Below are 25,978 nucleotides of genomic sequence, written 5' to 3'. Positions count from 1 at the left end.
AGTTCCATAAATATCAAGAAGTGAGTAATAAGTGGAAACTGTTCTTGGAATCCTAACTCCTAGGATGTGGTCTATTTTTAGTAGACCACATAATAAATGGGCGGAGACCAAAAATCCAAGTGCCTTGAATATTGGGGGTGAGCTGAAATCAAATCAGGTTTCTTTCTGGTAATTGATTATAAAGTAATTTCATCCACAATGACAATGAATTGATAAGTCAATTTGAGAAATATGTTATTAACTCATTTTTATAATTAAGAAGTTCTTAACAGATTTCTGTAAATGCTACAAAAATAAAACTCCAAAAACAAACATAGTTTAATTTTGTTAATAAGATATAGCTCTCATTTAAAAAAAATTTTTTTTTGAGACAGAGTCCAGCTCTGTTGCCCAGGCTGGAGTGCAGTGGTGTACTCTTGGCTCACTGCAGCCTCCATCTCCCGGGTTCAAGGGATTCTCTTGCCTCAGTCTCCCAAGTAGCTGGGATTACAGGTGCCCGCCACCATACCTCGCTAATTTTTTTGTATTTTTAATAGAGATGGGGTTTCACCATGTTGGCCAGGCTAGTCTTGAACTCCTGACCTCAAGTGATCTGCCCGCCTCGGCCTCCCAAAGCCGGGATTACAGGAGTCAGCCACTGCACCCGGCCTCATTTAAAATTTTTTTTTAAAAAGGTAAAATTGGCCTCTTAGCTAAGTGATTATTTATCTTGCAGTGTGAAAGGACAAGAAAGCTCTACCGGCACAGGACTTAGCTGCTGCTGACCTCCTTTATGTTATCAGTGGACAAAAAGGCTAGTTAAAACTTGCTTTGATGCCAGGCGTGGTGGCTCATGCCTATAATCCCAGCACTTTGGGAGGCCGAGGTGGGCGGATCACTTGAGGTCAGGAGTTCAAGACCAGCTTAGCCAATATAGTGAAACCCCATCTCTACTAAAAATACAAAAATTAGCCAGGCCTGGTGGTGGGCGCCTGTAATCCCAGCTTACTCAGGAGGCTGAGAGAGGAGAATCGCTTGAATCTGGGCGGCAGAGGTTGCAGTGAGCCAAGATTGCTCCACTGCACTCCATCCTGGGTGACACAGCAAGACTCCATCTCAAAAACAAACAAACAACAACCAAAAAAACACACAAAAAACAAAAACAAAAAACAAAAAACAAACAAAAAAACCTGATTTGATATAGTTTCCTGGTGATTTTTTGTTTTGTTTACTGCTGAGATTTAAAATGGTTGCTTACCTTAAGACAAAGAGAGTATGCTTGTAAAATTTAAGTGCAGGACCAAAACATGGACCCAAGGGAGCGGAGGGTGAGCACACAGGAGATCACAGCTACTGTCTGCTGTGTTATAGGAGAGGGTAGAGCCAGCTGGCAGACAGCAGGCTGGAAGCCAGCAGTTAGAAGCAGCAGCTGTGGGTGACCTCGTCTGGGAGAAATGAGAAGGATCCCTAGAGTGGAGAGATGTGACGACAGTGCTCATAAAACCATTGTTGCCTTTACTGAAAGAGCAGAATTCAGGTGTTCTCAGATATTAGAAGACAGACAAGTCAGGTGAGCTGCTTAAAAATTCAAATTCCTTGTCCTACTTCAGTCTTGAGGCCCGAAAATCTTTATGTTACACCATCAACACGGATGACTCTGAGACAGCTCTTTCAGGAACCACACTTTAAAAATCCCTGGACTACGGTGCAGCATCTGTGAAAATAAAACACAAAGATCTGTAACAATTTTGCAGGCGATCGGGCTACATATTTCTACTTAGGGATTTGGCTTTTGTTTAACCCCTTTTAAAAGTCTCACTTACCCATGAAATTAAATTACTTCAGGATTATTTAATTAAGTAAGACACTTCCATTTTCTGATATTCTGACCTCTTGTCAGACAATGTGTCCCCATTGGGAGTGTTCTAATATAATCTTTATTTTAGAAGAAACTATGCTCTTTGCTGTTACAGCAGTTGTTTCTATTTGTTGCTGTTTCATTCTTTAAAAATAAAACCATACTGAGATAAATGCACAATTCCTGCTTCTCTCAGTTACCTACCCAGAAATAAAATAATTCTAGCTGTAACTGAGTCTATGCTATGCCAAGCCTGTCTGGTAGCCACTGTTTGAAATGCCTGCATAGAGCCTTGAAGGAATTCATTGTTCTTCAAAGTGCCAGCTGTACATACCGCGATTTCCTGCATGGCTTCTGCCACTCAGGAATGCTGCACCCTGGTGGTTCTTTAGGGGTGTCCTTTTTCTCAATTGCTTCATTGTGGGTCCCATAGTGTCTGTCTGAAGATGTTCCACCACAGCTCAAGAGCACCATCTTGGGATGCACATTTTTGCAACAGATAGAGGACTTGAGTGGCACAGAATGCCATAACTTGCTAGAGGCAAGTGCAGTAAACCTAGAACAAAAAATCAAAAGAAAGAAAGAAAAGCAGCAGTGAGGCAGTTACTTTAACCATGTGCATTAGCTTGGCAACACTTCTTAGAATTTTTCTTGGTAGGAGATGCAGACTTTATCCAAGAAAGACAGTGCTACTGCCTTCCACAAAATTTGTATTTTGCTATTGTTGTCTGTAGGTCAAGGTCACAGACAACTTTGAAAGAATCAGCTATAAATCTAATAAGCGGCAAAGCAGCTTAGAGGGCTTTATGGAAAAGTAAGTTCTTTTCAGATACCCTGCAAAAATGTGCTGGCCTTAAATCACCGATGACATTGTAATATTTGAGATATGCGAGAAAATCATTGAACTTTGGGACCATTTTCAGAAAAACAAAAATATAAAAGTACTTTTATTTTCACATCTCTAAAGTGAATCATCAGTAAATTATCATGTAATCTAAAGGTCTGACAAATTGGTCATTGCACCTTGGATATATGTGTTAGAAATTCTGTGATGGAGTCTCATTTGGCCTTTGCTTTTTCCAGGCTAGGCTTTTCAGCACTGATGTCTTATGCTGGATCTCCCTCAGCTGCCCACACACCCCATGGAAATGGGACAGATGAGGCAGTTGGTGGATGGGGGAAAGAAGAGTGAGACTAATAAGAGAGACCAGACGGGGAGAGAATTCATGTTTTTCCTCATGGTAAGTAGAGAGCTTGATGTATACGCAAATTCATATACATTTCTTTAGGTTGCCATAGACACTGATGCCAATATTCCTTTTGTCCTCAAATTCTCTCCCTGAGCACAGGCAGACTATTTAACAATGTCAATGCCAATCTGTGTGTGGAACACCAACTACAAAAAAAAGTTGGATGGCATTAATTTCACATGTGAAGTGGTCTGAACAATGCAACTAGGAGTTAAGAAAATGCCAATACCGGCCAGGCGTGGTGGCTCACACCCAGTAGTTTGAGAGGCCAAGATGGACGGATCACTCACCTGAGGTCAGCAGTTCAAGACCAGCCTGGACAACATGGTGAAACCCCATCTCTACTAAAAATACAAAAATTAGCCGGGTGTGGCACACACCTGTAATCCCAGCTACTCGGGAGGCCAAGGCAAGAGAATCGCTTGAGCCTGGGAGGCTGAAGTTGCAGTGAGTCAAGATTGTGCCACTGCACTCCAGCATGGGCGACAGAGCGAGACACCATCTCAAAAAGAAAGAAAAAAGAAAAGAAAACGCCAGTACGATCTCTCAGCCTCCCTGGTGTCTAGGCTGCTGTGGAAGAATCAGCAGCCTCTCTTCCAGAAGCTTGAGGGGAACTGGACTGCTGGGGGAGAGGCAGGAGAAGAAATTTAAGGCAAGAAGTTTGAGGATGTAGGGAAATCCATTAGGTATCAGCTAGGGTAATGCTAGACAAACGCTCACGAATAAGCCCTCACATTTCAGTGGTTGTCGTCACCCCCAGGTTAAGAGTCCACTGCAGGTGCTCTTCATTGACTGCAGCTTTTCTCCATGGAACAGTTCGGAGATCCAAGCTCCTTCCATCTCGTGGCTCTGACTTCCCCTAAAGCTAGAGAATCCTTCCTATTCAGATAGGGGAAGAGAGCAGAGAAAACAATGATGCTGTTTTTTTTTTTTTTTTTGAGACGGAGTCTCGCTGTGTCTCCCAGGCTGGAGTGCGGTGGCGCGATCTCGGCTCACTGCAAGCTCCGCCTCCCGGGTTCACGCCATTCTCCTGCCTCAGCCTCCGAGTAGCTACAGGCGCCGCCACCACGCCCGGCTAGTTTTTTGTATTTTTAGTAGAGACGGGGTTTCACCATGTTAGCCAGGATAGTCTCGATCTCCTGACCTCGTGATCCACCCGCCTCGGCCTCTCAAAGTGCTGGGATTACAGGCTTGAGCCACCGCGCCCGGCCTTAATGATGCTTTTTAAAAAACCAATCTGGGAGGTGACATAAATCTCTTTCTCATTTCATTGATGAAAACTAGTCACATGGCATAATCTGGATGCAGGAAGGACTGGAAGATGCGGTTCCTGGCTGGGCAGCCAAATTCAACTGACATATCTACACTGTGAAAGGGGATGCTGAATTTAGGGGACAGCTAGCCATCTCTGCCATGTAAAGTCCTGATAAGGCATAATAGACAGGACTGAGAAGGAAACCAGCAAAAGAAGAAACAGAATATTATGGAAACTGGACAAAACAGTTAACTAAAAGGAATTGCATTTGTCTGGTAGCCTGGCATAACGAAGATGAGATGGATGATTGAATCAATTATCTTTGAAATTTGGGGGTAAGGTAGTCTAAGAATTCAGGCATAATGAAATTAGGAGGCTTTGCTCAGTGTTCAAATGGGATATAATCAAGAACCAGGCCAAGTGTGATGGCTCATGCCTATGTAATCCCAGCACTTTGGGAGGCCGAGGGGGGTGGATCACTTGAGGTCGAGTGAGTCTGGCCAGTCTCGAGGGGATTGACACCAGTCTGGCCAACATGGTAAAACCCCATCCCTACTAAAAACACACAAATTAGCTCGGTGTGGTGGTGTGCACCTGTAGTCCTAGCTACTCAGGAGGCTGAGGTATGAGAATCCCTTGAATCCAGGAGGCGGAGGTTGCAGTGAGCCAAGATCATGCCACTGCACTCCAGCTTAGGTGACAGAGCAAGACCCTGTCTCAAAAACAAAACAAAACAAACAAACAAAAAACAAGAACCAGTTCTGGGATCTCCAAACAAAAACATTCTTTCCAAGTTATTGGAGGACAAGGTGAGATGTTTTCTAGTTGTTTGTGTCCCAAAGAAATTTGCTGTTTCTCTAGCTGGAACACTTGGGCTTTTGCTGGTAGAACCAAAAATAACTCTAGAGGAGAGGTGTTCACTATGTCTGCAATGAGGGAAGTGTTCTATATCTTTACTGCTCAATACAGTAGCCACTGGCCACATGTGGCTATTGAGCACTTGAGATGAGGCTAATGTGTCCAAGGAAATTTTAAGAAGTTTACATTTACAATTAAGTAACTACATGTGGCCAGTGCCTACCATTTTAGACAGCTCACCTCTAGAGGGATGTAATGGGCACCTCTTGTATCATCTGCCCAGGCCTCCCCTTTCTCTGTAAACTGACACCTTCTCCTACAAGCTTCCTCAGGTGGCTCTGAACAGCCAGGTTCATAACGTTTTTCCTTTTCACCAGTCATGGTTGCTTAACCCTGGGGTGATCACTATACCAACATTTTAGACAGTCAGAGTCTCTTCACAGATGCTGGGAAAATAACAGAGCAGTCAGTCTCTCTGCGGGTAGATTCAGAAGCTGTTGGTAGCCATATTTTCTGCATGGGGATTCAAGAAGCAGAGGATGCCAATCTGCAAAAATGATGAACGAAGCACACATGAAGAGAACAATGAGTGGAAAGAGAAAGCTAGAATTCTGGCTGCTATTCTAGCCCCTGAGTCCATACTATTTCTAAAACAGGGCTGCAGGTGACCCTCAGGGCATGATGGGTATGCCTATAGACCCAGCTACTCTGGAGGCTAAAGCGGGAGGATCTCTTGAGCCCAGGAGTTTGAGGCTGCAATGAGCCATAATTGTACCACTGCTCTCCAGTGTGGGTGACAGAGTGAGACCCTGTCTCTAAAATTAAAACAAAACCAAAAACACATTAACTCAGTTTGGAATGTCTGACTGCCATCTCTACCTATCAAAATTCTACCAATATTTCAAGGCCCATTTCAAAGGCCATCTCCTCCTCTATCCTATTTTTCCTTCTATTTTAGTTTTTGACTACTTTGAGCACACGGCCTTCATTGTTTTATAATTGTTTCTAGATGGTTTGTAGGTGCAATACTCCAAAACCTTCTCCAGACACAATTTTTTATTAATGCAGTCTAAAATGGCATTCAATTTTCTGGTAGCTACTTCATATTTTCATCTCATATTGAGTTTTGTGGTCAATTAAGACCCTCAGTGTCATAACTCTTGAGGAGTGAGGCCAGAGCATGCTAGGTCCTCACTGGCAGGCTGCTGAGGAAGTGGAGGAGGGAGCAGAAGAGCACAGCACAGGGAACTTCATACCAGTCTGGAAGTACTAACACGGCAATGATATCTGCTCATGGTCTGTGAAAGATTTAATACTTTATGTAGTGGTGTTCTTTATACCTTGATTATTTTTTTGTGACTTACAGATTTCTAACAATGCATAATTATAGAGTCGCTTTTTTAAGTTTAAAATAATAAAAAACAAACACTGGATTGGTGTAGGTGAGAGGGAAACAGCAGCAGGTAATTTTGGATGGTCAAAATATCTGGAGTCACTTGGCTAACCATTCTGTGGTCCAAAGTCCATTAGAGTTGTACAAAAATCTAGCCAATAGCTAATGAGGCTTGGGGAAGGAGCTCCAGGCCTGGACACCTGAGAAAGGTGGTTAAAGACAGGATGGGCCCTTTGGGGCTCAGTGTACAGGTAAGTTAGGTAGTAGAATCATTGGCTGCAGAGCCAGACAGACCAATATTCTTGTCCTGGGAGGGACTTGGAAGAAGTCACTTCGCTTCTCTAAGCCTGTTGTTTTATCTGTAAGATGAGGAAAAATTGTCTTTTGTGGGATTGTTGTGAGATTACCTGAAGGGGAAAACATATACCTGCCCCACAGTAGACACTGAATATATCACAGGTAAGGACTTGGTGGGCTGTTATGTTCTGAGTTAGGCTGGATTTCAGGCAGAACCATGCTTAGTAGAGGAATCAGAAATCAGTAAAAGAAAAGAGGCTGACAGCCAGGTATGTAGGCTAAAGCAGGAGAAGTTAGAAACTCAAAAGGAAAATAGAAAGCTTAGGGTAATAAGATGAATGCCAGTTCCCCCTAGCTGTTTGATACTGTTTGGCTGTGTCCCCACCCCAATCTCATTTTGAATTATAACTCCCATAATACTCACATGTCATGGGAGGGACCCAGTGGGAGGTAACTGAATCATGGGGACAGCTTTTTCCCTTACTGTTCTTTTTTAATTTTTTTTTTTAATTTTACTTAAGTTCTGGCATACATGTGTAGAACATGCAAGTTTGTTACATAGGTATACATGGGCCATGGTGGTTTGCTGCACCTATCAACCCATCATCTAGGTTTTAAGCCCTGGATACATTAGGTATTTGTCCTAATATTCTCCCTCCCCTTGTTCCCCACCCCCCAACAGGCCCTGGTGTGTGATGTTCCCCTACCTGTGTCCACGTGTTCTCATTGTTCAACTCCCACTTATGAGTGAGAACATGTGGTGTTTGCTTTTCTGATCCTCTGGTAGTTTGCTGAGAATGGCGGTTTCCAGCTTCATCCATGTCCCTGCAAAGGACATGAACTCATTCTTTTTTATGGCTGCATAGTATTCCATGCTATATATGTGCCACATTTTCTTTATCCATTCTATCGTTAATGGACATTTGGGTTGGTTCCAAGTCTTTGCTATTGTAAACAGTGCTGCAACAAATATGTGTGCATGTGTCTGTATAGTAGAATGATTTTTAATCCTTTGCATATATACCCAGTAATGGGATTGCTGGGTCAAATGGCATTTCTGGTTCTAGATCCTTGAGGAATCGCCACACTGTCTTCCACAATGGTTGAACTAGTTCACAGTCCCACCAACAGTGTAAAAGCATTCCTATTTCTCCACATCCTCTCCAGCATCTGTTGTTTCCTGACTTTTTAATGACTATTATTCTAACTGGCATGAGATAGTATCTCATTGTGGTTTTGAATTGCGTTTCTCTAATGACCTGTGATGATGAGCTTCTTTTCATATGTTTGTTGGCTGTATAAAAGTCTTCTGAGACGGGCGGATCACGAGGTCAAGAGATCGAGACCATCCTGGCTAACATGGTGAAACCCCGTCTCTACTAAAAAAATACAAAAAACTAGCCGGGCGAGGTGGTGGGCGCCTGTAGTCCCAGCTACTCGGGAGGCTGAGGTAGAAGAAAGGTGTAAACCCAGGAGGCAGAGCTTGCAGTGAGCTGAGATCTGGCCACTGCGCTCCAGCCTGGGCAACAGAGCGAGACTCCGTCTCAAAAAAAAAAAAAAAAGTCTTCTTTTGAGAAGTGTCTCTTCATGTCCTTTGCCCACTTTTTGATAGTGTTGTTTTTTTTCTTGTAACTTTGTTTAAGTTCCTTGTAGATTCTGGATATTAGATCTTTGTCAGATGGATAAATTGCAAAATTTTTCTCCCATTCTGTAGGTTGCCTGTTCACTCTGATGATAGTTTCTTTTGCTGTGCAGAAGCTCTTTAGTTTAATTAGATCCCATTTGTCAATTTTGGCTTTTGTTGCCATTGCTTTTGGTGTTTTAGTCATGAAGTATTTGCCCATGCCTATGTCCTGAATGGTATTACCTGGATTTTCTTCTTGGGTTTTTATGGTTTTAAGTTTTATGTTTAAGTCTTTAATCCACCTTGAGTTAATTTTTGTGTGAGGTGTAAGGAAGGGGTCCAGTTTGTTTTCTGCATATGGCTAGCCAGTTTTCCCAGCACCATTTATTAAATAGGGAATCCTTTCCCCATTGCTTCTTTTTGTCAGGTTTGTCAAAGATCAGATGGTTGTAGGTGTGTGGTGTTATTTCTGAGGCCTCTGTTCTGTTCCATTGGTCTACATATCTCTTTGGGTACCAATACCGTGCTGTTTTGGTTACTGTAGCCTTGCAGTATAGTTTGAAGTCAGGTAGTGTGATGCCTCCAGCTTTATTCTTTTTGCTTAGGATTGTGTTGGCTATATGGCTCTTTTTTGGTTTCATATGAAATTTAAAGTAGTTTTTTCTAATTCTGTGAAGAAAGTCAATGGTAGCTTGATGGGAATAGCATTGAATCTATAAATTACTTTGGGCAGTATGGCCATTTTCACAATATTGATTCTTCTTATCCATTAGCATGGAATTTTTGTCCATTTGTTTGTACTATTCTTGCAATAGAGAAAAAGTCTCATGAGATCTGATGGTTTTATAAAGGGCAGTTCTCCTGCACATACTCTCTTGCCTGCCACCATGTAAGACATGGCTTTGCTCCTCCTTTGCCTTCCACCATGATTGTGAGACCTTTCCAGCCATGTGGAACTCTAAGTCCATTAAAACTCTTTTTCTTTATAAATTACCCAGTCTTGGGTATATCTTTATTAGCAGCATGAGAACAAACTAATACACTACTGAATCATAAATACTGATCCAACAATCAATTTTCAGCACCTCTGATATGTGATCACTCTGCTGCAGCTGACACCAGCTACATCTCCAGCCCCTCTTGGCTTCTGTGCCTCCGTTGACACCATGCTTCCCCGTGGCCTCCTCCTACTCCAATGCTCCCACAGTTTCCTCTCCAACAGGCACTTCTTCACCTCCTCTTATAAACACTGCTGTTCCTTGCGGTGCTGTTCTGGGCCTCTTATCTTCCCACTTCACACATTCTTCCCCAGTGGCCTCATCTACGTACCTTTGATTGGTTTTCTACTATTTGCTACTGACTTCCAGATCTTATATCCAGTTAATTACTCACAACTCAAAACCCTTCAAAGTTCTCTTGGAACCTTGAGAGTAATTTGCTTTGGAACCCAGTTAAGCCTTTAATCTTCGGCCTGCCACCTCCATGTTTTTCCTGAACTAGACCTCTGGCTCAAAAATGACCATTGCTATGGTTTGAAGTTTCTCCCCTAACCCTCCTTATTCATATGTTGAAATCCTAACCCCTAAGATATCAGGAGGTGGGGCCATTGAGGGGTGATGAGGTTATGAGAATAAAGCCCCCATTAATGGGATCAGTGCTCTTATAAAGGGTATTCCAGTGAACCCCCTCTCCATTTTGACCATGTGAGGACACAGAGAGAAGATGGCTGTCTATGAACCAGAAACAGGCCCTCACCAGACACTGAATCTGCTAGTGCCTTCATCTTGGACTGCTCAGCCTTCAAAACTGTGAGAAAAACTTTCTGTTATTTATAAGCTATTCAGTTTACAGCATTTTATTATAGCACTCCAACCAGACTAAAACAACCATTGAGCATCTAAGTCATCACCACAATCACTGTAATCAATCCTATTATATTGCCAGCATTTTAAAAATTGTTTATCATGACCCATTACTAGTCCTAGAATTAATTTCATGGGTCACAATTGACTTTTTAAAGAAATAGAACAAAGAATAGAATGGAATGGAACAGAAATAGCAGAATGCTTGCCTCCCTAATAAGTATTGTTTTAAGATTTTTTAGTGTGTGTGCATTGTTATAATAAACATTTTATTTTTTTATTGTGGCTCATAGACAAAAGTTTAGTACCCACTGTGTCTTCCAGAGCATCCTGAATCAAATTATAAAAAACACAATTTGGAAACTAAATTTTCTGGGTTCAGTCACAGGTTCTGGTGCTTACTAGCTGTGTTTTCTTGGGAAAATTACTTAACCTCTCTATTTCTCAAATTTCTCATCTGCAAAATGGATTTAAAAATTGTATATCCTCATGGACCTATAGTGAAGATTAAATGAATTAATACAGTTCTTGCCTGACATGGATGAATACTTTCTAAGTACTGTCTACTCTTAAACAATAAAATATCTGAATACTCTATTAAAGATATCAAAATCATGAAAGTACATGAGATACTGAAACATAAGCATATTGTATATAATACGAAAATAGAAAAATTCATCAGATTGCTTTACCTAAAACAATCGCACTTTGAAAGACTTTACATTCATTTAGTGCCCTTTCTTGGCTTGGCACTCTTCTTCACCATTTTAAGGATTTTTCAATCAATTCTTTTGAGGACATTTTGACTTAATTTTTATAAGTCTAATAAATGATTATCAGATTTGGATTTTATTTATATCATGTGGGCATGGAAGTTTTCTTTTTTTTTTTTTTTTTTGAGACGGAGTCTCGCTCTGTCGCCCAGGCTGGGGTGCAGTGGCCGGATCTCAGCTCACTACAAGCTCCGCCTCCCGGGTTTACGCCATTCTCCTGCCTCAGCCTCCCGAGTAGCTGGGACTACAGGCGCCCACCACCTCGCCCGGCTAGTTTTTGTTGTATTTTTTAGTAGAGACGGGGTTTCACCGTGTTAGCCAGGATGGTCGCGATCTCCTGACCTTGTGATCCGCCCGTCTCGGCCTCCCAAAGTGCTGGGATTACAGGCGTGAGCCACCGCGCGCGGCCAGGCATGGAAGTTTTCTATGCATTATCCTTGCTCCCTTCTTCCTTCTTACCCTGATATCAGTAAGAGATATACTTCTGTTCTACACATCCCCATACTTCTGGAAAGGGACTGTATCCATCACCTAAGCCAATGCTTCCAGCTTTTTGTGTGTGTGTGTGTGATGTGACAAAAAAATAGTGCTTGTATAGCACTGTAGGATAAAAGGAAGAAGCCGCTCTGCTTGGAGATGACTGGTCAGATGTGACAGTGGCTTTGGGGCAAGAACAAATGGCAGCCCTAAGGCCTGAAGGGATCCATATCTCTACATGTGTAACCCATTCTCAGCATAAGATGGAAACCTCTGGATTCTAAACCAAGAAGTGCATGTCTTTCCCATTGCCACAATTACCAGTTCAGCATGGGCCCATGATCAAGTCTGGCCAAGGAAACTGACAAGAACAACTTAGACCCCATCATATCTTCCTCTGTCTTACTAGATGAGAAGAAGGATGACCATTGCCCTAATTGATGCCAACTTTAGGATGACACTAACTCTGTGGATGGTAGAAAATGTCATCTAAGGAACCTGGCTCTGACAAAACTGCAGAGCTGCTGCATCAGCCAACCCTGAAGTCTACCCTATTCTAGATTCCCTGTTAAGAAGATAATAAATGTCTTTATTGCTTAAGCCATTTTGAATTATGATTTCAGTTACATTCAGCCCAAAGCATCTTAGCTGATTCAATGGCTTGTTCTGTTTTATAGATTTTTCAAAACTGCAATTCACAGAATTATATTGTACTATGAAATATAAAGTATTACACACAACTTTGATAATTGGTGTTATGGACCACAGAGCACAGATAATCATAAGTGTTTAAATTTGGGGTTTTAGTCTCTTCTCAGACCTCCATTAACCCTTCCTTGGAAAAGCTTACTGCTAACTAGAGGTTTTTTGCCCCATCTATACCTCATTTAGATTCTTTAGCTTTTTGGTGGAATCAAAAAGCACTTCCCTAAGTCTGGGTAATTTCAACATGTAAGCTGCTGGAAGCCAAAATGACACCTACCTGCATAACTGCTTTTTTTGGTAGTCCATAGGGAACTCTGGCACAGGAATTTTATATTTACTATAAAAAGATTTAAGTTCATAAAACAAGTAACTGCGGACATGTGTATTAATCCATTTTCATACTGCTATAAAGAACTGCTCGGGACTGGGGAATGTATAAATAAGAGAGGTTTAGTTGACCCCACAGCTCAGAATGACTGGGGAGGTCTCAGGAAACTTACGACCATGGTAGAAGACAAAGGGGAAGCAAGGCACCTTCTTCACAAGGCAGCAGGAAGGAAAAGTGCTGAGCAAAGTGGGGAAGAGCCCCTTATAAAACCATCAGATCTTGTGAGAACTCACTCTATCACGAGAACAGCATGGGGGAACCACCCCCATGATTCAATTACCTCTACCTGGCCTCTCCCTTGACAAGTGGGGACTATGGGGATTATAATTCAAGATGAGGTTTGGGTGGGCACACAAAGCCTAATCATATCAACATGTGAGCCCCAGTGCCCTCAAAATGGCCCATAATTGATTGTGCTGGCTTTCATAGTATGGCCATCTTGAATGTGTCAAAAATCTACAACTGCCACAACTAGGAAAAGGCCAGGGCAAGCACCATAGGAGTTTTTTTGTATGTTGGCCATTGCTCTCCCAGCTCTTCTTCAGGCTGCTATCTGGCATCATCCTCCAAATGTATTGGCATCCATGGAGCAGAAGGCCTGGAAACTCACAAAAACCCCCTATGTGGCCAGCATTTCAAAGCCCCTCCTAACTGACAGAGGATGGACAATGGGTTCTAGCTCCTGCTTGTGTCTCAGCAGGCGAGTGTATGCCAAAGGAGAGGAGTGGACTTAGTTTACACAGCCCTAAACAGTGGTTGGGACAGTAACAAAACAGTTCTGAAGATCCCAACCACATAGCTGCCCCTACATTTTTAGGCAGCTTTGAATGACAAATGGTAGCAAACTCACATCTTCGGTCTTGCAATCACTGTAGAGGAACTCCCTCCTTCTTCTCTGCCACTGGAATTCATCTAGAAGAAGCACATCTAGCTATGAGTAGGGGTCACTGGATTGGCTAGCCTATTCTTACAAACTCCCAGACTGCTTTTTGTTTGTGTGTCTAATATTAAAAATATTAAGGAGCTGAAGAACCTTGGCTGCTCTGACCCCTGGACTTCCCTTATGCATGAAGAACTTCCACTCCTAACTCAGCTGTTTGAATTTAGCATCTACAGAGCAACTCCCCTTGGGGAAGGTTGACTGAGATAGCACAGGTTCTGGGGGCCCCTTCATGAGAACCTCTGCATTTCCATCACTTGAAGATACAGGGAGGCCAATCCTCTACCTATCCCAAGGCCAGTTCCAAGTTCTTGTCCCCAGGGTGTCTGACGCTTCTTTCAGGAAAACTTAACATACATATTTGTTTCAACCAGGGTATGCCCTGCCCTTTTGCACAGTTAATGGCAGTTTCACTCCCTAGAGAGGAAGACAGCATTTGGACTCGATGCCCTTCATTTGAAAAAAATTTATGAAATTATTTATAAAAATAAAGCAAGTAACCATCCATTGTTCTCAGAGATTAGTCTGAGGTCACTGAAATCTATGACAGATGCTAAAGCCTAGGATTTTAAGGATTATGGAGAACAATAAACATTGACTAAATGTAGATTTAGATCCTTCCCTGAAAAAAAGAGAGAGAGAGAGAAATAGAAAAGATTTTCAATAGAAGAAAACTTAGGTGGTGGCCCTCTTATGAAATTATTTATTATTGAAGATCTAGATTTTGAGAATTATACTATCACTGACAGCACTGCTTTTCTAGGCCATGTCCTTGGTTATTTATATGGAGCACATAATCTGTGTGCAGTTAAAAGAAATAGACTATGTATATTCTTGGATGTAAATTGAGACGACAGCACTTGTTCTGGGCAGAGCATGTGGCTGATGCCAGGGCCTCTCCTTACCTGGCACCTTGAAGACTCCTTGATGGGAATAGTAACAGCAGCAGCAAATGGGCTGCTTCAGCAGACCATTAGATTTCCTCATAATGTAACTATGGCCCTTTTAGACAAATCACCTCAGTATTCTTAAATGTATCACAATGGAGATCCTGAAGAGATCAAAGAAGAGATGGAATGGGAGTCTCTTAAAAAGAAATATGACTTGGCCGGGTGCGGTGGCTCACACCTGTAATCCCAGCACTTTGGGAGGCCGAGGCAGGTGGATCACGAGGTCAGGAGTTCAAGACCAGCCTGGCCAAGATGGTGAAACCCCATCCCTACCAAAAATACAAAAATTAGCCGGGCGTGGTTGCAGGTGCCTGTAATCCCAGCTACTCGAGAGGCTGAAGCAGGAGAATCACTTGAACCTGGGAGGCGGAGGTTGCAGTGATGGCGCCCCTGTACTCCAGCCTGGGCGACAGAGCGAGACTCTGTCTCAAAATCAATATCAATCAATCAATCAATCAATCAAATAAAATAAAATAAAATAAAGAAATATGACTTTACTTTTATCCTCCAGCCTGTGAATTGAAATATTCATATTATAAGCATGTGTAATGGATATATACTTAGTACTCTTTTTGTTTAACTGATGTATAATTTCTGTACAACATGCTGCACTGCACATATTTTAAAAATACAATTTGATGTTTTGACCTGCATATACACTTATGAAATCATCCACACAATCACAATAATGAATATATCCATAAATTCCAAAAGTTTCCCCTTGCCTCTTTGTAATCCTTTCCTTTCTGCTCCTCCCACTGCTCCTCCCATCTCCAAGCAACCACTGAAGTGCTATCACTAAGTGCATTTTCTAGAATTTAATATAAATGAAATTATACAGTACGTATTTATTTTTGTCTAGCTTCTTTTACTTAGCACAATTGAGACTCATCTATGTTGCTTCACATATCAATAGTTCGTTTTTTAATGCAGAATGGTATCACACTGCATGGCTATATCACAATTTGTTTAGCCATTCACCTGTTAATGGACAGATTGTTGGGTTTTTCAAGTCTTTTGCTATTATAAATTAAGCCCCTGTGAACATTCATGTACAAATCTTTGTATGTTTATATCCTCTTATTTCTCTTAAATAAATACTTACGTGTGGAATGGCTGGATCACAAGATAGATGTATAACTTTAAAAAAAAAATTAGAGACAGGGACTTGCTAGATTGCCCTGGCTGGCCTCAAACTCCTGGGCTCAAGCGATCCTCCCACCTAAGGCTCCCGAAAAGCTGAGACTATAGGCACATGATACTGTGCTTTTTTTTTTTTTTTTGAGGAAGAGTCTCGCTTTTGTCGCCCAGGCTGAAGTGCAGTGGTGCCATCCGATCTCACTACAACCTCCGTCTCCTGGGTTCAAGTGATTCTCCTTCCTCAGCCTCCCAAGTAATTGGGATTACAGGTGCCCACCACCATGCCTGGCTAACTTTTTTGTATTTTTAGTAGAGATGGAGTTTCACCATGTTGGCCAGGCTGGTCTTGAACTCCTGACCTCAGGTGATCCACCCACCTCGGCCTCCCAAAGTGCTAGGATTACAGGTGTGAGCCACTGCGCCCCGCCGAATGTTTAACTTTTATAAGAAACTGTCAAATTGTTTTCCGTATTGGTTGTGCCATTTTACATTCTCAACAATGGTGTATAAGAGCTCAAATTGCCCCATGTCTTTGTTAACACTTGAGGTGATCAGTCTTTCTAACTCTGGTCATTTTAACAGGTGTATAGTGGCATCTCATTGTGGTTTTGATGTGCATTTCCCTAGTGACTGAGGTTGAGCACCTTTTAAAGAACCTGACATCTGCCAATCTTCTTTGAAGTGTCTTTTCAAATTCTTTTGAAAAGTTCAAAAGAATTCAAGTTCTTTTGCCAATTTGTAGTGTACATATATATATAATATTCTTTCATAAAAACATATATTTTTGGCTATCTCATTCTAGATCAATATGATGAGGCAGATTACTACCTAAGAGGTCACCAACCTCTTATCCCCACAGCTACTAAACACACTTTACAAGTAGAAAATTTGTAAAGCTTCAGCCCATTCAAGGAGTAGAACATAGAGTTCTATTCTATTTTTGGAACATGGAGTTCCAAAAGTTTCCACTGTCTCAGGAATCATATACATAGTTTGGAATTTAGATGGCCTTGGGGCAGAGCGTGGGAAAAGTCAACTATGAGTTGTGCATAGATCCTAGGACCAGTGTGTACAAGTGGCATCCAAAGATAACTGAAAATAAAGGAGGTTAGAAAGTCAACTGCTGGGCTGGGTGTTGTGGCTCATGCCTGTAATCTCAGCACTTTGGGAGGCCAAGGCGGGTGAATCACGAGGTCAGGAGTTTGAGACTAGCCTGGCCAACGTGGTGAAACCTCATCTCTACTAAAAATACAAAAAATTACTGAGCATGGTGGTGGATGCCTGTGATCCCAGTTACTCGGGAGGCCGAGGCTGGAGAATCACTTGAACCCAGGAAGTGGAGCTTGCAATGAGCCGAGATCGCACCACTGCACTCCAGCTGGGGTAACAGTATGAGACTCCATCTCAAAAAAAAAGAAGAAGAAAAAAAGTCAACTGTTGTTTCTAAGTGGCTCTGGGATAAAGGGCAACATTAGGGTCTTTTTTATTTGCCTTTGTTCTCTTTGCTAACATGACTCACAGGAGGGTGCCACCCCTCATTATCTGCTGCACTGCACGGTGGCAGCAAGACGCACATGAGACAACTGGGCCCCAACAAATTCACTGGATGTTAATCCCAGGGCTCTCTTGAGAATGCCAATCTTAAGAAGGTTCACAGAGGCCTAAAATTAGGCAGACTGGACACAGGGTGGGAGGGGTGTTACTGCTGGGAGTAAGTGGCTATGATTCAGTAGGCATGGTACTGCCCAGTGTGGCCAACAGAGCATTTCAAAGATGGCTGCAATAATCCTTTCAATCCGTAATGTTTTTCTGAAATGTTGCCTTGACATTGGAGTAATGGGCTGTATGTCCCCCCATCTTAAATTTGGGTGCACCTTTGTGACTGCTTCATCCAAGAAGGGCTGTAGAGGTAAAGTTATGCGACTTCTGAGGCAAGATCATAAAAATGCCACCTTCTTCAACTCTGTTGGTACATCCATTCTTAGAAGCCATCTAACCATTCTTTGAGGAACACGAAGGAACCACACGGGGAGTCTTAAAGTCTATTACCACAAATAATTTATTTACAAAGCGGTAAATGAAACTACGCAGTGGAGAAACCTGGTAGACACCACCTTGACCTAGTTTTCAAAGTTAACAAGACCGACAGACAAGGAAAATAGATTAATGCATCTCCTGTCATGGTCACTAAGGACACATCATCACTCCTGTGGCATTTCTGCAGACATCACAGCTAAGTGTAATATATGATCCTGGATTGGATCTAAAATTAGCAGAAAAATTAGCTGTAAAAATATACTGGGATAGTTTGTAGGAATTTTAATACAAACCCTGAATTACATAAGTTTTATATAGGTTTCCTAATTTTGATGACTTTATCTGATTATGTAAGGGAATGTCTTAGTTCTTAGGAAATACACACTGAAATGTTTCCAACCTACATTTAGGAAAAACAAAAACAAAAACAAAACGTGTGTGTGAATAATTGGCGAATCTGGGGAAATGGTATACAGAAGTTTCTCATACTATTGTTGCAATTATTCTGAAAGTTAAAAATTATATAAAAATTGAAAGCTCTCCCCAACCCTCTAAAAGAAGGTAAGGACTTAAGCATTCATGGGATAGGGCTGGTTTGGACATTGGCAATACTTACTCCTACATGTTTCTCTGGATCTAGCAACGTTCACAGGCTGGCTGTGTTTTAGAAAATAACAGATGATCCTCAGGGAATGGAAATGAACTACAGAGGGATGTTACTGATATTTAGACAGGGGTTTGGACCAGCAAGGGTCTCCCTACAGCAGAGGGTGGCCAGTCTGTGCAAGCTCTTCCTTCTGTGACACCTTGTGGCAATGAAGAGCTATTGCGGACCTCAGTGCCATCTGTTCACAGGACAGACCTGCTTTTAATTCTGTCATCTCCTAGAGTTCTTCGACAATTTGAGAGGAAAGATGTTTAGGAAGGGATACAATCCTTCCAGTTAATACGGCATGTGAAACTTCAAACTAGAAATGGGAAAAATAAGAGATGTAACAGTGCTTGTGTCCTTAGTTTATAAAGTAATGCCAATCATATTTCTGTAGCTTTATTGTACAATTGTGTCAAAAACTATGCAAGTTCTAAGATATAATGACAAAAGTATGATTGAACAGTTCTCTCCAATGCGAAAAGTGCAACTGCAAAGCAAAGTTGTGTAATAGTGTCTTTGCACATTAGTGTGTTCTTGAAAAGCTGAGTAAACTGAACTTTCATAACTGCAACCATATTTTCACTGCACCTTGAGCATTTAGAATAATATTATAGGACGAAATTTTGAAATGTGAACTCATAGAAACTTTTTATTTATCTAAATATTCAGTCTCTGAAAAAAATCATGTTTTGCTAAAGTACAGTATTCCTACAAAGTTAGATGTTTACTTAGTTAGAAGCGAGTGATAAATCATGTAAGCTTAAGAGCTTACATGTTTAAAATTGTGGACCACATAATACGCAATTAGTTTGTATGACTGTTAATTTACTGATAAGAAGAGTGAATTTTTGTATTTTATTTTGAATTTGCATTATGTAATAATAAAAGCTGTTTGGGTTATAAGTAAGAGAGATCCATATCAACTAGTTCAAGCAAAAAATGGGAATTTATTGGCCCATATAACTGGGGAGTTTAGAGGCAGTGCTAGCTTTCAGGCATGGCTTAATCCAGGGGCTCAAATGTTTTGTTTCTAGCTAGCTAACTAGCTAGCTCTCCCTCTGTCTATCATCTATATCTCTTTACTTCCCTCTATATTTTTCTCAGTTCCTCTTTGTACAAACAGGCTTCTCCTTAAGGTCAAAGAAGACAGCCAAAAGCAAATAGAATAAGTTTCTCCAGTTTGCTCTGTCAGCAATGTCTGGGGAAAATATTCTGGCCCAATTTGGATTACAAGCACACGCCTGGAATGGGAGGATGGAGGCTATGTGCTTTACAACCCTACCAGGATCCTGGCCCAGGATGAGTGGCCAAACAGGATGTTAGGAGTTATAGTTCACCCAAAGAACCAGAAGATGAAAGGAAGAAAAAAAAAAAGGTAGTAAACAGACAAAAACTATAGTTACCACTGTCCCCTATGCTTCAATAATGTACACTTTTATAATTCTAATGGACATAGAGATAACTATGCATCAAAAGCTTTTTAAGCTAAATATTGGACCAATGCATGAAGACGTATTTTAACAGATTTAAAGAAAGCACTATTTGAAACAGCCAAAAGTTTTTTAATCTAACAGGGTTTAGTTAAATCTTAATTTATGCATGAAATGTTTTTGCATGTATTTATACAGAAATGTATTATTGAGAGGTGAAAGGCAAATTTAATACATTATGTATTTATAAGACAGCATATAAACAGTAAGTCCCAATTTTTGTTTTACAACATATATCCTCACCTGCTTACATAGACTTATGTGTGTTTCTTTTTTGTTTGTTTTTTTTGAGACGGAGTTTCACTCTTGTTACCCAGACTGGAGTGCAATGGTGCGATCTCGGCTCACTGCAACCTCCGTCTCCCAGGTTCAAGTGATTGTCCTGCCTCAGTCTCCCAAGAAGCTGGGATTACAGGCAGGCGCCACCATGCCCGGCTAATTTTTGTATTTTTAGTACAGATGGGGTTTCACTATGTTGGTGAGGCTTGTCTCAAACTCCTGACCTCAGGTGATCTGCCCGCCTCAGCCTCTCAAAGTGCTGGGATTACAGGTGTGAGCCACTGCGCCCGGCCAACTTATGTGTATTTCAAAAGTAAGGAAGCGTGTGCGACAAAATGATATTAAGGGCTGGGAAGAGAGATGCATGATAAAAATTTATTTCCTTTTTGTCTGTATTTTCTTATTTTCTATTAAATGACATATAAAACAAAACTCAAATTCCCTACAACTCAAAGTTTTATGCATTCAACCCTAGCTACAAATATAATCCGTTCCTGGCCAAGTGTGGTGGCTCACGCCTGTAATCCCAGCACTCTGGGAGGCCAAGGTGGGCAGATCACCTGAGGTCAGGAGTTCAGGACCAGCCTGGGCAACATGGTAAAACCCTGACTCTACTAGTAAAAAATACAAAAATTAGCTGGGCGTGGTGGTGAATGCCTGTAGTCCCAGCTACTCGGGAGGCTGAGGCAAGAGAATTGTTTGAACCCGGGAGGCAGACGTTGCAGTGAGCTGAGACCATGCCACTGCACTCCAACCTGGGTAACAAAGCAAGACTCCATCTGAAAAGTAATATAAAAAAAATAATAATAAAAATAAACAAATACTAATCCATTCCAAACTATCATGGTGCCTAGTGGCAAAAGGCAGAAGTCAGGTCCCACTAACTTACCCAGTTAACATGAGCGAAATGATTCAATTTATAAGAAAATTTAAGCTAAAAATCTAAGTGGGCTACACTGATGTGCAGAAAATGTTTGGATACCATGCATTAGTCAATGAGTGGATCTCGGCACATCAACATCAGAATTACTTTGAGAAGTTTGTTAAAATGCAGACTCCCCACATCTCAGTCCAGAACTTCCAATTCAGAAATACAGAAGGTAGGCCAAGGAACTGGCATAATAAATCAATTCCCAGGGGGTTTTTATATACACTGAAGCACGAAAACTCCTGTTTCAGAAATGATAAGGTAGAAACAGTATAAAAGGGAAGTGATCGGTCTGCCAAGAGAGACTTCCCTACATCATTTATGTTACAATCATTATTAATAGCACAGTTGCTTTGTATAACATTTTGACTATGAACATTAATCAGAAAAGTATAAAGTTGTCATTAAACATTTGAAAAATAGAGTAATTTTATTACATGTAGGGCTCAACATTTTTTTTCCCAGTAAAATACGCTCCAAATTTTTAGGGATTAAAATTCATAAAACTCACAAAATTCTTACTACAGAAACCATCCTAGGATCTCATCTATGTTGTTAACAAAAGTCTTGAAAATATGATTGTTCTTGGGAAAAAAAAAAAAAGAAAAGGCATGTAAGGAGGGAGGGAGGAAAGAAAGAAAGAAAGAAAAACTCATCAGAACTTTGCTGGGCACCGAAAGAGAACTTAGGGAAAGCACTTTTAAAGTCATAAAATTCCATCAAGGGTAGTCTCTAAATGATTTAAAATATAATTTTAATAAACCAAATTTCAATTTACAAATTAACTTATGGGGAATCTACAATTTTAGGGAATACCTATTATCCTAAAATTTTAAGATAATAAAATGAAGAAATAAAATGATCCAATTAAACTTGCTTCAACCCTCTACCTAGCTAATGTGTATTTGCAAGTATATTGTAATGGAAAGCAGTGAGTAATAAAGGAAACAATAAAACGGAAAATTTTTGTTTAGTAGAGTAAAATGTGTTAAGCTAAATTCTGGTAAATCTTTATTATAAAGACACTGAATAATTTTCTATTGGGAAGAGCAAAAGTCTTCATTGCTTGCTATAAGTACTTTCAAAGTACTTGGAAATATATTGTAAAGGAAAACAGCAAAATACAAAAATTAAGTGACCTTTTCAGTTATTTCCTTCTTTAGTGTCTATAGTGTCACAAGAGTTGAAAGAAAATTTTTAAGATGGGAGAGCTTCAGTGTACCAGACTGCAGTTATGTAGCTCTCAGTTTATTCTTAAGTGACATAGTACTGATCCTTTTACTACGGTTGCATTAGAAAGGGTTCTCCAGAGAAACAGGACCACTATCAATCCGATGGAGTTTTCTAGTTAAACCTATCCAAAACTTATGTAAAATTTCCTAGGAATTTTCTGTTTCCCACCTATGATCAGAAAGAATCTAGAAGTCATCCTAATTTTGATATTTTATTCATTCAAATTAGGATGACTCCTAGATTCTGTGGGTTTACAGTATAAAAAAATTCTCATTGCTTACAATGCTTTGGCATTACAGTTGACCCTTGAACAAAACAGTTTTGAACCATGTGGAATTGCATTTCAACCAAATGCAGCATTCCCTGGATGTAAAACCCATGTATATGGAGAGCCAGCTTTTTTTATACTGTGGTTCCGTATGATCAACAGTGGGACTTGAGTATGCATGGATTTTGACATATGCAGCAGGTTCAAGAACCAATCCTTCACGTTTACTGAGGTAGGGATGACTACATTTTGTCATGAACTGTAAAGCATTTAAGATTTTACCCTTCTTGCAAGCTAATAAATTAATCTGCTGGTTTCATGGATGCTGGCAGAAGTCACAAAAATTCTAGTTAGGAGACAAAGTACTTTATTGCTTATAGCACAGAAAGCAGCATGAGCATCAGCATATTTGTCAGTTCCTCTTGCCCCCAACTCCCACAGGGAATATATAATGGACCCAAATGCCCCCTGTACACTTAGCGGGTTGCACTGCAAAAGAGAAACCCAGATCCAAGGGTCCAAACTTCTCGAACAAGCAGCAAACAAGCCAATCTCCCTTACCCTGATATTGAGCAGTTACACAAGAGTCATTGTACAGTTACCCTGACCCACTTAATTGTCTATGTGTCTAGCTGCAAAAATGCTCAGTCTCAGGAGACAGGTAAGACTTGCAATCAGGCATACTTAGCAAGATTATGCAGGGACACTCAGGACCAAGACAGATCTTCCTCTTCTAACCACCCACCCTTACACGTTCTTGGCAGAACTCAAAATTTCATATGAATATGTGACTCCATTGACCACTGTGATTAACCTGATGTATAGAGGCTTAATTCCATTTGTCTCATATAGCACTTAATTAAGGGACTATCAACAATACCCAAGCAGCAGGACAAACTATTGACCTTAATCATGACACCCAGAGTTCTGAATACCATAAACCAACAGGGTCTACCTTGGAAAGTCAGTGGCTTTCTCCTTAAGACTCTCATTTGACCCTTCTACTTGGTTTGTGGCATTAATCCAGGCATAGCTGGATGTTTTAGGGATGGTTCAGAATCTCACATCTGTTGTAATTCTATCATCTATAACAATTCTGCTCAGTGAGTTGAGTTGGAGCTGACTGCCTTCTAACGCCCAGGTGATATCATTAATCACTTCAGCTGAACTCAGTGACAAACTCACTCTGTCGCCAGGCTGGAGTGCGGTGCTGTGATCACGACTCACTGCAACCTCTGCCTCCCAGGTTCAAGCAATCCCCCACCTCAGCCTCCTGAGTAGCTGGGACTACAGGTGTGCGCTACCACACCTGGCTAATTTTTTGTATTTTAGTAGAGACGGGGTTTCGCTATGTTGGCCAGGATGGTCTCAATTTCCTGACCTCATGATCCGGCCATCTTGGCCTCCCAAAGTGCTGGGATTACAGGCGTGAGCCACCGTGCCCAGCCTCAGGGACAAATTTCTTACCACTTTTCTAATTATCTGACTCCCATTGTTGGGACAACCAACCACAAAGTGCACACAAATGAGTCTGCTTTCCCGCTGGAAAGTTCCTCCAAGTAACTAGGGTGGCCCTATTTCAGAGAGCTGCCCACAGTCATCTGAGGTCTATGCAGTCTATTCCAGGTTCCTTAAACAATCTGAAATTTTACCCTATTTGCAAGCTAATAAGCTAGCCAGCCACAGTTTCATCAGAGCTAGTATTAGACTCAAGACTCCTGTGTTAAGGGATTATTTATTACTCATGGCAATAGCAATGACCAGAGCAACAGTATTAATTTTTGTGCTGCTGTTCTGAACCCCAATTCCCATATGCCAACATGAAGATGCCACATAATACTTGTACTGGCAATGGACTGCAGTATAGTATAGTATAGTATAGTATAGTATAGTATAGTATAGTATAGTATAGTACAGTACAGTATAGCATAGCATAGTATAGTATTAGTATGGTCCAGTCCAGTCCAGTCCAGTACTTAGAGAACCTGTTTCTTTTATAATGGGTAGTAATCATGCTTGTTCTTCTCTCCAGAGGGAGTCATTTTTACTATCTTGGAATGCTGTTCACTACATAAACATCACTGAAAAGATAGTTTCACACAAAACCAGCACCTCTGTTCTCAAGATATTCAGAAACCCAGAAAATTGTCTCCCAAGGGAAGCCTGTAGTTGGGAGAAATTACGAGAAACCACTAACTTCTAATTCAGATTTTGCATGAGTTAGGATTATATTCAGCTACATATAACAAAATCTCAACTACAGTGGTTTACCTAAACGTGTTTTTCCATTTGTTTCATTTTTTTTTTTTTCCTGCATGTCACCACAGTCCAGGAAGTACACAGTCCAGGTCTGGAACGGCTACATATGAGGTCATCAAGGACCCAGGTCACTATCCTTCTGTTCCACTATTCTTGTCATGTGGCTTTCCACTCCATGGTCACAACATGCATACGCCACCTCCATCTGTACAGTTCTGGTGGTAGGTGGAGAAGAATAATGACTAGATTTTAAGGAAGGTTAAAAACACTAGGATAGGAGGCCAGGTGCGGAGGCTCCTGTAATTCCAGCACTTTGGGAGGCTGAGGCAGGTGATCACCAGGTCAGGAGTTAGAGACTAGCCTGGTTAACATGGTGAAACCCCACCTCTACTAAAAATACAAAAATTAGCCTGGGCTGGTGGAGGGCGCCTGTAATCCTAGCTACTCCGAAGGCTAAGGCAGGAGAATCTCTTGAACCCGGGAGGAGGAGGTTGCAGTGAGCCGAGATCATGCCATTGGGCTCCACCCTGGGCAACAAGAGTGAAACTCCGTCTTAAAGAAAAAAAAAAAACAAAAAAAACAAACAAAACACTAAGATAGGAAAGAGGAAGAATTAAGAAAATTAAGATACACATGTAGGGTGATCAGGAGACACTAACAAGTTAATTTTCTCAGATGCAGTGTGAGTATAAAAATTAGAAAATTTGAGCAAGTGGGTGGATTAGATCAAAGTGATAGTTTCGAAGGTCATCTGCAAAGCATTAGTTAACAGTGTAACATGAATGCCTTGAAAGGTTTAATGTAACAGTAATTTAGTAGATAAGTTATAGTTCAAAAATATATTTTTAATGTAAATGAGTGATTTGAAATTTTGTTACACAAATGCACAGTTCAAAAGTACTATAATCTTTCATTGTTAGATGTTGCTATTCAGGTTTATGAATTACAGCTTGTAGTACTGTGTAAAGATAGGCACCATGCTTACAAGATCAGAATTCAGCTTGAGGCTGTTTGAGTTTACGACAACACTCTAGTGTGCCACTGTACTTCTCTACCTTCTGTATCACCGTATGGAATTGCTAC

This window comes from Theropithecus gelada, chromosome 4, assembly GCF_003255815.1.
Source record: "Theropithecus gelada isolate Dixy chromosome 4, Tgel_1.0, whole genome shotgun sequence".
Taxonomy (NCBI): Eukaryota; Metazoa; Chordata; class Mammalia; order Primates; family Cercopithecidae; genus Theropithecus; species Theropithecus gelada.
The sequence above is the reverse complement of the archived record's forward strand: the minus strand, read 5'-3'. Positions refer to the sequence as shown.